We start from the raw sequence: 13217 nt of genomic DNA on the forward strand, positions 1-13217 counted from the left end.
ACGAAAAAAAATAACGAATTTGCCTGTAATCTTCTAACAAGTTGGTAACGATTTATTTATTTAATCATTGATTTGTTCATTAACATAACTTATCGAACTAGTTAATCTAAATAAACACTTTAATACTAATCTGCTCTGCAAAAAATGAGGCGTTCCGCTGAACAAGAACCTGAGACAGAGAATAACGAAGTTCTTCTAAGAGTATCTAACGGAAAGCTTAAATGCTTCGAATATGTCTTCGAGCCTTCATAAAAATTTGTTTTAACATATTCTAACAGCATATGCATAATATTGATTAAAATAATGGGATCGTTGCGCATTTTTCCATTGCGGTTTTCTTTCAGGACATCATATTAGTCAAGGACCAGAAGCAACAAACAATCTGTAGCCTGTTGGCACGGGGAGTCTCTGCCACTTTATTCTCAAATGGAAATAAACGAAATTGCTGTTAACAAGAGGTGTGTCCGAGACCGAGACCGAGACTGAGACCGAGACCGAGACCGAGACCGAGACCGAGACCGAGACCGAGACCGAGACCGAGACCGAGACCGAGACCGAGACCGAGACCGAGACCGAGACCGAGACCGAGACCGAGACCGAGACCGAGACCGAGACCGAGACCGAGACCGAGACCGAGACCGAGACCGAGACCGAGACCGAGACCGAGACCGAGACCGAGACCGAGACCGAGACCGAGACCGAGACCGAGACCGAGACCGAGACCGAGACCGAGACCGAGACCGAGACCGAGACCGAGACCGAGACCGAGACCGAGACCGAGACCGAGACCGAGACCGAGACCGAGACCGAGACCGAGACCGAGACCGAGACCGAGACCGAGACCGAGACCGAGACCGAGACCGAGACCGAGACCGAGACCGAGACCGAGACCGAGACCGAGACCGAGACCGAGACCGAGACCGAGACCGAGACCGAGACCGAGACCGAGACCGAGACCGAGACCGAGACCGAGACCGAGACCGAGACCGAGACCGAGACCGAGACCGAGACCGAGACCGAGACCGAGACCGAGACCGAGACCGAGACCGAGACCGAGACCGAGACCGAGACCGAGACCGAGACCGAGACCGAGACCGAGACCGAGACCGAGACCGAGACCGAGACCGAGACCGAGACCGAGACCGAGACCGAGACCGAGACCGAGACCGAGACCGAGACCGAGACCGAGACCGAGACCGAGACCGAGACCGAGACCGAGACCGAGACCGAGACCGAGACCGAGACCGAGACCGAGACCGAGACCGAGACCGAGACCGAGACCGAGACCGAGACCGAGACCGAGACCGAGACCGAGACCGAGACCGAGACCGAGACCGAGACCGAGACCGAGACCGAGACCGAGACCGAGACCGAGACCGAGACCGAGACCGAGACCGAGACCGAGACCGAGACCGAGACCGAGACCGAGACCGAGACCGAGACCGAGACCGAGACCGAGACCGAGACCGAGACCGAGACCGAGACCGAGACCGAGACCGAGACCGAGACCGAGACCGAGACCGAGACCGAGACCGAGACCGAGACCGAGACCGAGACCGAGACCGAGACCGAGACCGAGACCGAGACCGAGACCGAGACCAAGACCGAGACCGAGACCGAGACCGAGACCGAGACCGAGACCGAGACCGAGACCGAGACCGAGACCGAGTGTGTGTGTTTGTGTGTGTGTTTGTGTGTGTGTTTGTGTGTGTGTCAGAGATTGCTGAACCTATTTGGACGTAAGATGCATTTTCCAAGATATGGCCGGAACAAGTCTCCCAAATCAGTGTTCATTCTAGGTTTATCTGTTTTTTTTTCGTATTCGCCCTTTATCCAACAGTTCCCTTTCTTATGTATTGAAAAAAAGGACAAATTTTAGATGACGATGAAGCTATCTATAAAAATGCTTTGACAACAGTATCTTCGTATCTTTTCATTCACCGTAAACTTCGAACGGAACAACAGAGGGTTGAATAGCTCTTGTCGGTTTACACTATCATATGCGGCTTTGAAATCGATGAACAGGTGATGCGTGAGGACTCGGAATTCGCGGCACTTCTGGAGCATCTGCCGCAAGGTTCCCACAAACCTATTGGCTATTGGCGATAGTCGATGAAAGATGACTTGGGACAGCACTTTGTAGGCGGCATTCAGGATAGTGATTGCTCGGTAGTTTTCACAATCCAGCTTATCACCTTTCTTGTAGATAGGGCAGATAACCCCGTCTTTCCACTCCTCCGGTAGTCGTTCCGTATCCAAAATCTTGACAATCAGTCGATGCAGACAGCCGGCCAACTTGTCCGGGCCCATTTTAATAAGTTCCGCTCCAATGCCATCCTTTCCCGCTGCTTTGTTGTTCTTCAGCCGCTGGATGGCTTCTTTAACTTTCCTTATCGATGGGGGTGGCACATCTTCGTTGCTTGCTACACCAATGTGCTTACTTCCTCCGCTTACATGGTCTTCCACCTGCATGCCATTCAGGTATTCATCGTAGTGCTGCTTCCACTTTTCGATCACCGCACGGTCGTCAGTCAAGATACCTCCATCTTTATCTCGGCACATTTCGACCCGAGGCCTTTGCGAGATTCGTTGAGTCTCTGTTAGAACTTCCGTGTGTCGTGAAAGCGGTAGAGCTGCTCGAGTTCTTCGCACTCGTTCTCCTCTTGGTGGCGCTTCTTCTCCTTGAAGTGTCGGATTTGCTGCCTCCGCTTCTGTTTGTATCGCTTCACATTCTGACGGGTGGCTCTACGCAGCATTTATACCCGCGCTGCGTTCTCCTCAGCCAATATCTGCTGGCATTCCTCGTTAAACAACTTGTTATGTCGATTCGGTGCCACACGGCCTAGGACGTTCTCCACTACGCTCTTAATGGCTGTTTTCACGGCATTCCAACAGTCCTGCTTCGTCCAGCTCACCCTCTTTCGGTAGCGCGGTTTCGAGAGATTACGCATAGTTTTCGGCGACATCCGATTGCTTCAGTCGCGCTACATTATACCGTGGCGGGCGCCGGTATCGTATGTTGTTCGCAACAGATAGTTTTTGACGTATTCTTACCTTACCATCACTGGGTAGTGATCCGAATCGATGTTCTGATCGCCCAGACGTCGATAATGTCTGAAAAGTGCCGACCATTTATCAGAACGTGGTCGATTTGTGATTCTTATGGTTGATGTGGTTAATTATAGCCACCGCAAATCAAAATACCGTCAATTGACGCACAGCTCGCGAATAGAGGTAACATGCGTCTCAATCACAACGGGATCTTGGCTTTTGTCGGGAGGGATGTACATCACACCTACTAAAATTTTCAAACCTCTGATGTTCGCGGCAACACAAACCTACACTAAGGTATCAGCATACTGACGAAACGACTTTCCCTTATGAGGGAAAGTCTCTTCTCGCTGATCGTCAGCCACATAAGGATCTTTTTTGGGAAAATTCGCTTATCTTCTTGGTGGGAGACGTAAAGGACTTCGTTCCTCTGCCAGTCGTTGCCCCCAAGTAGTTTTCATCGCCCATTATAATCGCGACATCGTGCTTCGCTGAAAAGATGTTTTCACCAGCAGCTGAACGGCTGAAGCTAGGCTAGGCAATTGCATGCTAGTAAGACACAGCAAGCATAGACTGACCATGTAGCCGGTTCCTCCGACCTCCCGGCTCAAGGCGCGAAACGATGAAAACACCTTACTTTCGGTTTTCATCTTCAGCTTCTGATGCATGTTATGGCCGCGCAGCACTGTCGGGAGGCCTGAACCAGGTTTCCGTTGAATGCTTTCGCTTTTCTTGCGGGGAAGGATATTATATTTGCCAGATTGGCTCTGTACGACGGATGCAACTTGTTCGCCACGGGGTGGAGCTGGCAGTACGAACAAAGCATCGAGCGTATCTGTTTACTTTACTGAAATGCACGCCTTTTTTGGCGCCCCCCAAGAGCTAGCACCCTTGGCGGGGGCCACTCTGGCCAACTGCACGCTACGGCGCTGAACACGTGACATGCGTAAATTCAACGTTTTTGTAGTAAAATATGTCCAACGTTTTTGTAGTAAAATATGTCCAATAAAAAATGAGACCGAAATCCATGAATCAATTGAAGCTTTGGCCAATTGGCAATTTTATATTTTGTTCCAGCACCTTGTTCATTTAATTTTCCAGAAATGTGGGATTTTTTTTGTGAATATTGACACAATTTTCTTTTTGCCATATTATTTGAAGCGCTACCGGGACTCTCGAAGTCCACCATAAGCGGTTTATCTGGTACGAAGCGCTGCCGGGATTCTCCTTTTGCGGTCTGTCGATGCTGTTGGGAGCACCAAAGGGACTCCCGCCGTTCTTGACCAGACGTCGTTGAAGTAGGGGTCGCTTCTGACACCCTCGACCTCCTCCAGCAACCGTTCTTATGCTACGAATCGCTGCTAGGACTCTCAAAGTCTCTTACTGTCGGTCGGTTGTACCCACGTCGGCTTCCAGCGGTCGTTGTCGAAGTATATGGTATATGAGACTCGGCCCTAGAACCCTCGGATCAAAAGACGGAATTTCAGGATACTGGATATATACTTTCTAATATCGCCCGCTCAACTTACATTTAGGTATGTAGAGAGGATTCGTGTACAAGAAGCTCAGCTGTAACATTAGGCGGGTGATATATGAAAAGCAAAAAAATCTACAACTCTTAAAAGTGGTCTCAAATTTGCAAATGTTGACCAATTTGGCTGAAATTTTGACCAAAGCCTCAAGATTGAATATAAAACAAGTGGTGTTGAGCTGAGAAATACGGGCCATTTTTAAGGTGTTGTGAATACGTTGAGGTGCATTATAGAAAACAAATCTAGCTGTCAGCCTATAGGCAAGGATTAGTGCTTTTTTCTTGTTTAATTTTTTAACCAAAGCAAGCATTTTTGCAGCGAATTTTTGGAGCCACGCAATTTTGTGGCCGGAATCGTATAAACATTGATGGATTGAATCAAGCAAAGCAAAGCTTTGGGCTTAAACATCTTTCTAAAAGTTTGACCATTCTGTATCGACAGACAGACTTCGCAGCCGACTGTTAGAGTACAGGACAAATACGGGGATAGTGCAACGATCCTACTGACTCTCTGTTTTTCGAGGCACCACCCAGCTGAGATTTGAACATATGACGACTGGCTTGTTAGATGAGCATCGTACCTTGAAACTAACTGGACGGTTCAATCATTACGGATATATTTTTCTGGGGGCTCTCGTATACGGTGAATATTTGGCGAGTTATTGCGGAGTTTCCACCTATTTAGAGTCCCACGTGAAAATTATTAGCGTGGTTATTTTCTGCGTTTGCCACACACATTTGCAATTTAGCAATTTGAACCATCAGTTTTTCGTTGTTGCCTCCTCACTGCACCCCTCCTTGCTAGACGAGCATATTTTCAATGTATTTAGTAAGTACAGCATAATTATTATTAAAAAACGAATTTGCGTAGAACTCGTAAAATTGCTGCAAGGTACAATATCATTAACAACACTTTTTATTTCGTTGAAAGTAATAGATGAGAATTGGTTAAGCTTATCAATTGCTGGTTAAAATAAAGTGCAACTCCAAACTTGAAACGATATAAATACTACCTTTAATTATAAATAGCTTTTGTTGTGAATATTACCTAAACAAACTAAAAATTTGTTTAAAATAACCCAATTTTTGATTGATTTTACTAAAATTTTCTCTCCGTGACAATACACCCGCCAAAGAAAATCACCCCTCTGCTAATGATACGCATAGTCAGAGAACAATTTTCTTCACCTTTCCGAGCTATTTATAGCCACATTACGCGTCGGCGCAGTGAGGGGAACGAATGCAAAAAATACACAAAACTGTAGGGCTCCTTTCACCAGCACTTCCGACTGGGAGCTTGGCAACTCCTGTAACGTGGCCACTCACACGAGTCGGGTTGCGGACTGATTTTGAGGAGGACAGCGTGGGCTCACTGAGCACCCGGGTGGGTTTACGGGGGACGTCCCCACTAAGCTTGACCGTGTGTGTCAACATGGGTTGTATGCAAATGGGATTCCGGCTACCCCGGGCCGATGCAACTCAGGGTTGGATACGGAGAGATGAACCGGGTGAGGGTCAAAAGCAAGCATCTCCGCGGTCAGCGGAGTGGGATCGCGTCCCGGGGTCGACTACTCGGGTGCTCAGGGTTGTGCCAATAATCATACCGTAATCTTTTTGTATTTTGCTGCAAATGCAATATGGTTATAAATATGTTGACAAAATTTTAATTTTGGTAGATGAGTTTGTTTCTGTGCTTGTTCAGAATGCTTTCAGATTCGCAGAATCATGTTTAGTTGCTGAACGCTTTTGCTTTTTAGTTGGCACTTTTCATAAAAAACGAGTCTGAAATGCGTGCGATTGGTTTTGGTGAAAAATATCACTGGGTTCTGTTGGCAGCTTCGAATTAGGCATCGACAAATAACTGAAAAGTAGTTGTAGTTTTGAAAAAAGTTGAGCTTGGCCGGTACATAGGCACGAAAAATATTGCCATTTATTTAACTTACCTACCTATAAAGTTAGCAGAACTATTGAGTTAATGCGGTTTCTTTGTGTGAAACTCCAAAAGTGGTGACTCTTTTAGAGCTGAACTCAAAGTGGCACACGGTGGTGGCGTTCGACAATGTTCAAAAACCAAAGGAGAAGGTTGGTTTGAGAAGGCGTCAACTGTAACGCGAAGTAAAACCTGGAGGCTATGATAGCTCAATGAGAATTTCCTGACGAAATACGATTGCGTCATTATGGGTACGGCAAGGCCGGTTTTGGACAAATTCCGGGACGAGAATTGTATACCTTATCTGATCAGCAGAGTGTCCCGGAAGATACCAAACTAAATATAGTCAGCACGATAGTTTCCTCGACCTAGCGAGCGTCCCAATTCTGTGTTGTTTTAACTTTAATATTGGGTTAATTTATGTAACTAATGAATTATCGCTGTTAACAGTGTGTATGTTAACGTTTACTTTCAAGTGCTGCAGCAGAACATCGGAATTGTGTTATTGCAATTTTGTGAAAATGTACGTTGTGAATATTACCTAAACAAACTAAAAATTTGTTTGAACTAACTCGAATTTTGAATGAATTCTACTAAAATTTTCCCTCCGTGACAATACAACAATACAAGCGCCAAAGAAAACCACCCCTCTGCTTGTGATACGCACAGTCAGAAAACAATTTCTTTCACTTTTCCGAGCTATTTATAGCCACATTACGCGTCGGCGCATTGAGGCGAACGAATGCAAAAAATACACAAAACTATAGGGCTCCTTTCACCAGCACTTCCGACTGGGAGCTTGGCAACTCCTGTAACGTGGCTACTCACACGAGTCGGGTTGCGGACTGATTTTTGAGGTCGGGAGGGCCCGTGAGGGAGCTTGACCGTGTCCGTCAATATGAGTTGTGTTTGCAAATGGGGTTGCGGGCTGCCCCGAGCCGATGCAACTCAGGATTGGATAAAGAGAAGTGCCGGGCGAGAGTCCAAAGTAAGCGTCTTCCGCGGTTAGCGGACTGGGACCACGTCCAGGGTTGGGCACATCTAATATTCACACCGTAATCTTTTTGTTTTTTGCTGCAAATGCACTATAGTCATAAATATGTCGACAAAAATTTAATTTTGGTAGAGAATTTCTTGTTTCAAAATAGATTCAAATCCACAAAAGAATGTTTAGATGCTTTACGCTTTTGATTTTTGTTTGACACTTTTCATACAAAACGGGTCTAAAATGCGTCAGATTGGTTTTGGCGAAAAATTACACCGGGATTTGCTGGGAGTTGGCAGATTCAGATAAGCCGTCGACCAATACCGAACTGAAAAGTAAATGGAATTTTCACGTAAAAAAAGTTTGAAGCTATGTGCCTATTGGCACGAACGACAGGCTGACGTTGAACTACAAATGCAGGTTGAATTCGGAAAACACGCAAATTTTTTAATTTGCTGCACTGTAATAAATGCTCTGAAATATTCGAATAAAATTGATACAAGAAAACAAGTTTAAATGTCCTAAATTTCCATGCTCCGTACATCAGTTTTATCCGTTTCTTAGAATTTGTAGCTCCGCTAAGAGTTTCATCAGGCCACAATCACACTACTTCTGGTGATTGGCGACGATATCGCATTTTGATAATTTTTGTGTGACTTGTAACACAAGTCAACTTCAGGTAACTGGCGAGAAACGAATGTTAACTGGTTTAAAGATCTTGCTAAATCTAATAATCTAGGTTAACATTTACCACTGGTCCACATTCATCCTTTTCCTTGCAAATAGTTGTTGTTGTGACATGTTGATTTTAAATATAACCTTTCAACTAACATACGAATAACGAGTTAAAATATCATCAATTTCCCCACTTCAAACATCAATCATGAGTCGATCGGTATCTAAATCATGAAAATCCATTCATAATTGGCAGAGCTATTAGCGTTCAAAGGCTTTCATATTGTCGTAACGGCGACTAGAATCTAAATTGCGGAATGACAACCTGCGGTAGGACGTAGTCCTACGTCAAAAGATTGAGCTTAACCGATACACAAACACGAGAAATATTGCCATTTATATAAGTTACTAGCTGACCCGACAAACTCCGTATTGCCACAAATTAACCTGTGTTGTACATAAATCATGAATCTCGGATGATCTTTGTCATAATCTCGAGTTTTGCAAGTTTCTGAGGAGTTCAACCTTAGATAATTCATTTTGGCAGTTACGTAACTATCAAAGCATCCCAGGTAACCAATAAGCATCACCAATGCTATTCAAATGTAGGCCAATAAGCATTTAAGTCGCCTTAAATGCTACTTAAATGCTATTTTGGCAAAATATACAGCTAATTTACTGATAACCTTCTTATAGTGCTGACAATGCTAATTTACAGCTAATTACCGACACGAAGAATTTGAATACAATTTTGGATGCCAATTTACAACATCTATGCAGTCAAAAAGCTAATATACAACAACGTGCAGTATAAAATGCCAGATACGCTGATTTGCTGCTTATGTTAATGCTTATTAGTTACCAGGAATGGGTAGTTTAATATACAAATTTACAATTTTTCCTCACAATAAAGTAGAAAACAACTCCGCTGTCCCCTCATTCCATAGCCGGAATGCGGATAGTAATATTCGCCATGATTGTACAACATTTCGTCAAACAAATAAACCTAGACAGTAGTGATTTCTGCGGGGAGTTGCCTCCCCCCAGTGGCTGGCGCTTCCGACGGCGAGTCACCGGCAACACTCGCGGCCGTCTCGTCCTGAATGATCTAGTGTTACTATAGATAGCTTTTGTGGTCTTGTTATTGACTAATGTTTTATGGAAGAGTCTCGAATTTCTCGTGTTCGATTAGTCTTTGAGTTTCGCAAAAATTTCTGTTTTATTTGAATGAGAATCCATATCCCCCTACCACAGGGGTGAGAGGTCTCTAACTATCGTAAAATAAATTCAAGACTCCAAAATCTCCCACATGCCAAATTTGGTTCCATTTGCTTGATTAGTTCTCAAATTATAAGGAAATTTGAATTTTATTTGTATGGGAGCCCCCCCTCCTAAACAGGGAAGGGGTCTTAATTCATCATAGAAAAAATTTCTGCCCCCTAAAAGCCCCACATGCCAAGTTTGGTTCCAATTACTTGATTAATACTCAAATTATAAGGAAATTTGTATTTCATTTGTATGGGAGCCCCCCCTCTTAAAAGGGGAAGCGGCCGTAATTCACAATAAAAAAAATTCTGTCATCTAAAACTCCCACATGCCAAATTTGATTCCAATTGCTTGATTAGTTCTCGAGATAAGAGGAAATTTCCATTTCATCTGTATGAAAGCCCACCCTCTTGAAGGGGAGATGAAAAAAATCTTGCCTCCAAAACCACTTACATGTCAAATTTGGTTCCATTCGCTTGATTAGTTCTCGAGTTATGAGGAAATTTGCATTTCATTTGTATAGGAGCCCCCCCTCCCAAAGTGGGGAGGGATCCTAATTCACCATAGAAAATATTCTTGCCTACAAAAACACCCACATGCTAAATTTGGTTCCATTTGCTTGATTAGTTCTAGAGTTATGAGGTAATGTGTATTTCGTTTGTATGGGAGCCCCCCCCCCTCCTAAAAGGTAAAGGGTTCTAATTCATCATAGAAAAAATGGATGCCTCCAAAAACAGCCACATGCCAAATATGGTTCCATTTGCTTGATTAGTTCTGGAATTATGAGGAAATTTGTATTTCATTTGTATAGAAGCCCCCCACTTAAAGTGAGGAGGGGTCTTAATTCATCACAGAAAAAATTCTTGCCTCCAAAAACACCTGCATGCCAAATTTGGTTCCATTTGCTTGATTAGTTTCTCGAGTTATAAGGAAATTTGTATTTCGTTTGTATAGGAGCCCCCCTGTTAAAGTGGGGAGGGGTCCTAATTCATCACAGAAAAAATTCTTGCCCTCGAAAACTTTCATATGCCAAATTTGGTTCCATTTGCTTGATTAATTCTCGTGTTATGAGGAAATTTGTATTTCATTGATACAGGAGCCCCCCCCTTCTAAAGTGGGGAGGGGTCCCAATTCATCATAGAAAAAACTTTTGTCTACAAAAACACCCACATGCCAAATTTGGTTCCATTTGCTTGATAAGTTCTCGAGTTATGAGGAAATTTGTATTTCGTTTGTATAGGAGCCCCCCCTGTTAAAGTGGGGAGGGGTCCTAATTCACCATAGAAAATATTCTTGCCCTCGAAAACTTTCACATGCCAAACTTTGTTCCATTTGCTTGATTATTTCTCGAGTTGTGAGGAAATTTGCATTTCATTTGTATAGGAGCCCCCCCTCCTAAAGTAGGGAGGGGTCCCAATTTACCATAGAAAATATTCTTGCCCTCGAAACCTTTCACATGCCAAATTTTGTTCCATTTGCTTGATTAGTTCTCGAGTTATGAGGAAATTTGTATTTCATTTGTATAGGAGCCCCCCCTCCTAAAGCGGGGAGGAGTCCCAGTTCATCATAGAAAAAAATAGTCTCCAAAAACACCTACATGCCAAATTTGGTTCCATTTGCTTGATTAGCTCTCGAGTTATGAGGAAATTTGTATTTCGTTTGTATAGGAGCTCCCCCTCTTAAAGTGGGGAGGAGTCCTAATTCACCATAGAAAATATTTTTGCCCTCGAAAACACCCACATGCCAAATTTTGTTCTATTTGCTTGATTAGTTCTCGAGTCATGCAGAAATTTGTGTTTCATTTGTATGGGAGCCCGCCCTCTTAGTGGGGGGAGGGGTCTCTAACCATCACTAAAACGTTTCCTGGCCCCAAAAACCTCTACATTCAAATTTTCACGCCGATTGGTTCAGTAGTTTTTGATTCTATAAGGAACATTCGGACAGACAGACAGAAATCCTGCTTTATAGGTATAGATAAGTAAAAATTAACAAAATTCTAATTACACTCAACCCCCGCTAATATGAAAAACAGCTCGTTCAGATTGGGCGAGTTCATTTTTAATCTGAATATTTGGTAACTCTATCCATTTTCACACACGCGCAAGACGCGCACCCTATGAACTTGTTGTTTTGATTTGACGAAAACAAACGTTTTGAGAACATTTCAAACATGCGCGAATTCTAAAGGTTCGGTTTGTATAAGACGAAATTGGCTCGGCAGTTTCGACTAAAATGGTCTATTTTGAGTGCTGGAGAGAGGTAAGTTGCATATAAGCTATATTGCCAAAGCTCCTGAGCAAGAGGAAACGCATTAAGATTTTTTGCTTTTTTTTAATTTACCGGTCAACTTTAACGTCAATTGTGTGTGACGCTTGATCGGTTTTTAATGTGAACGCATTCATGCCACCGGGGTACAGATTAAAAATGTTCAGATTAAAGAAGGTCATACCAACGGGGGTACACGGTAATTACGTTAAGAATGTAGAGAATCGCAGTAGACATTTGCTGTTAGGGTTAGTTCACTTGTTTACATCTTAGCGTCATCATCTAGTCATCGTCAACAGTGTCACTGGGGTGCTCGGAATGAAAATCCAGAACCATCCGTTCGTGAGTTGGCCGAGCCATTGAATTATTCCTACTTCATTGTGCGTAATCTTATGTAAAGAATTGGAGCCCGTAAATGGCAAAGAAAAGCAAAGAAGTTGATCAGAAAACTCAGTCGGAAGTGGTGATTCTTTTCAAAAGGAACACAAAGTTCTTATCGGAAGACATGGTGGCAGTCGGCAATGTTCAGAAAGCAAAGAAGAAGGTTGGTTTAAGAGGTTTTAAGGCATAAGGTCAATCAAACTGTAACGCGGAGTAAAACCTGGAGGAAAAGATACACCCAAGAGAGCTTATCGAGAATTTGCTGACGAACTACGAGTGCGTCGCGATGGATGATGGAACGTACTGCAAGGCCGGTTTTGGACAAATTCCGGGACGATAATTTTGTCCTTGTCTGATCAGCAAAGTGTCCTGGAAGATAAAAAATAAAATTACTCCGTAAGATGATTTCCTTACCTCCAGTTAAGCTCACGACTAAAGCCACCAAGAGGGCATCCCCGCAAAGAGGCTCAGAAGCGTGACCGTAGTAAGGCTTAAAGTGAATTCTGTGCTAAGATTTAAATAAGCACATATCGAAATATTAGGCATTGACCTCAGTGTGCAGCAGGAAAAAATGCGAAAATGTTTCAACTTTAATATTGGGTTAATTTATGTGGCTAATGGCTTGACAGTGTATTTGTTTACGTTTAGTTCCGAGTGCTGCATCAAAACATCGGACTTGTTTCATTGTAAATTTGTAAAAATGTACCCCAAAGAAGTAATTGCGAGTTTGCTGCTCGTCCAAAAAACTCCGAAGGAAATTGCCAAGGTAGTCATTTGGCCACAGTTTATGGCACCAAAAAGCCTCTACAGGATTAGTCCTAAGTAGCCGGAAAGCGGAGATCCGCGGTTTGCACGTACACCAAACGTGATCAAATCGGATCATGCAAAGATAGCTCGCAACTCGGTGCATTCCATAAGGAAACTTTCCAAGGAAGCCAAAATTATTGAAAAATTCTTGCGGAGAATCTTCAAAGAAAACTTGCACGCATCTTCCAGAGCCAGAACGAAATGCCTCTTGATTACGGGGCTGATAAAGGAACTATACGAATGACTCGTTCACAAGGTTTGCTTTCTTTGTAGAAGAAGGAAAAAATGATAGTCCTATATTCTCCGACGAAAAGCTGTTTTGCATC

The sequence above is a fragment of the Sabethes cyaneus genome, chromosome 3 (genome assembly GCF_943734655.1).
Source record: "Sabethes cyaneus chromosome 3, idSabCyanKW18_F2, whole genome shotgun sequence".
Taxonomy (NCBI): domain Eukaryota; kingdom Metazoa; phylum Arthropoda; class Insecta; order Diptera; family Culicidae; genus Sabethes; species Sabethes cyaneus.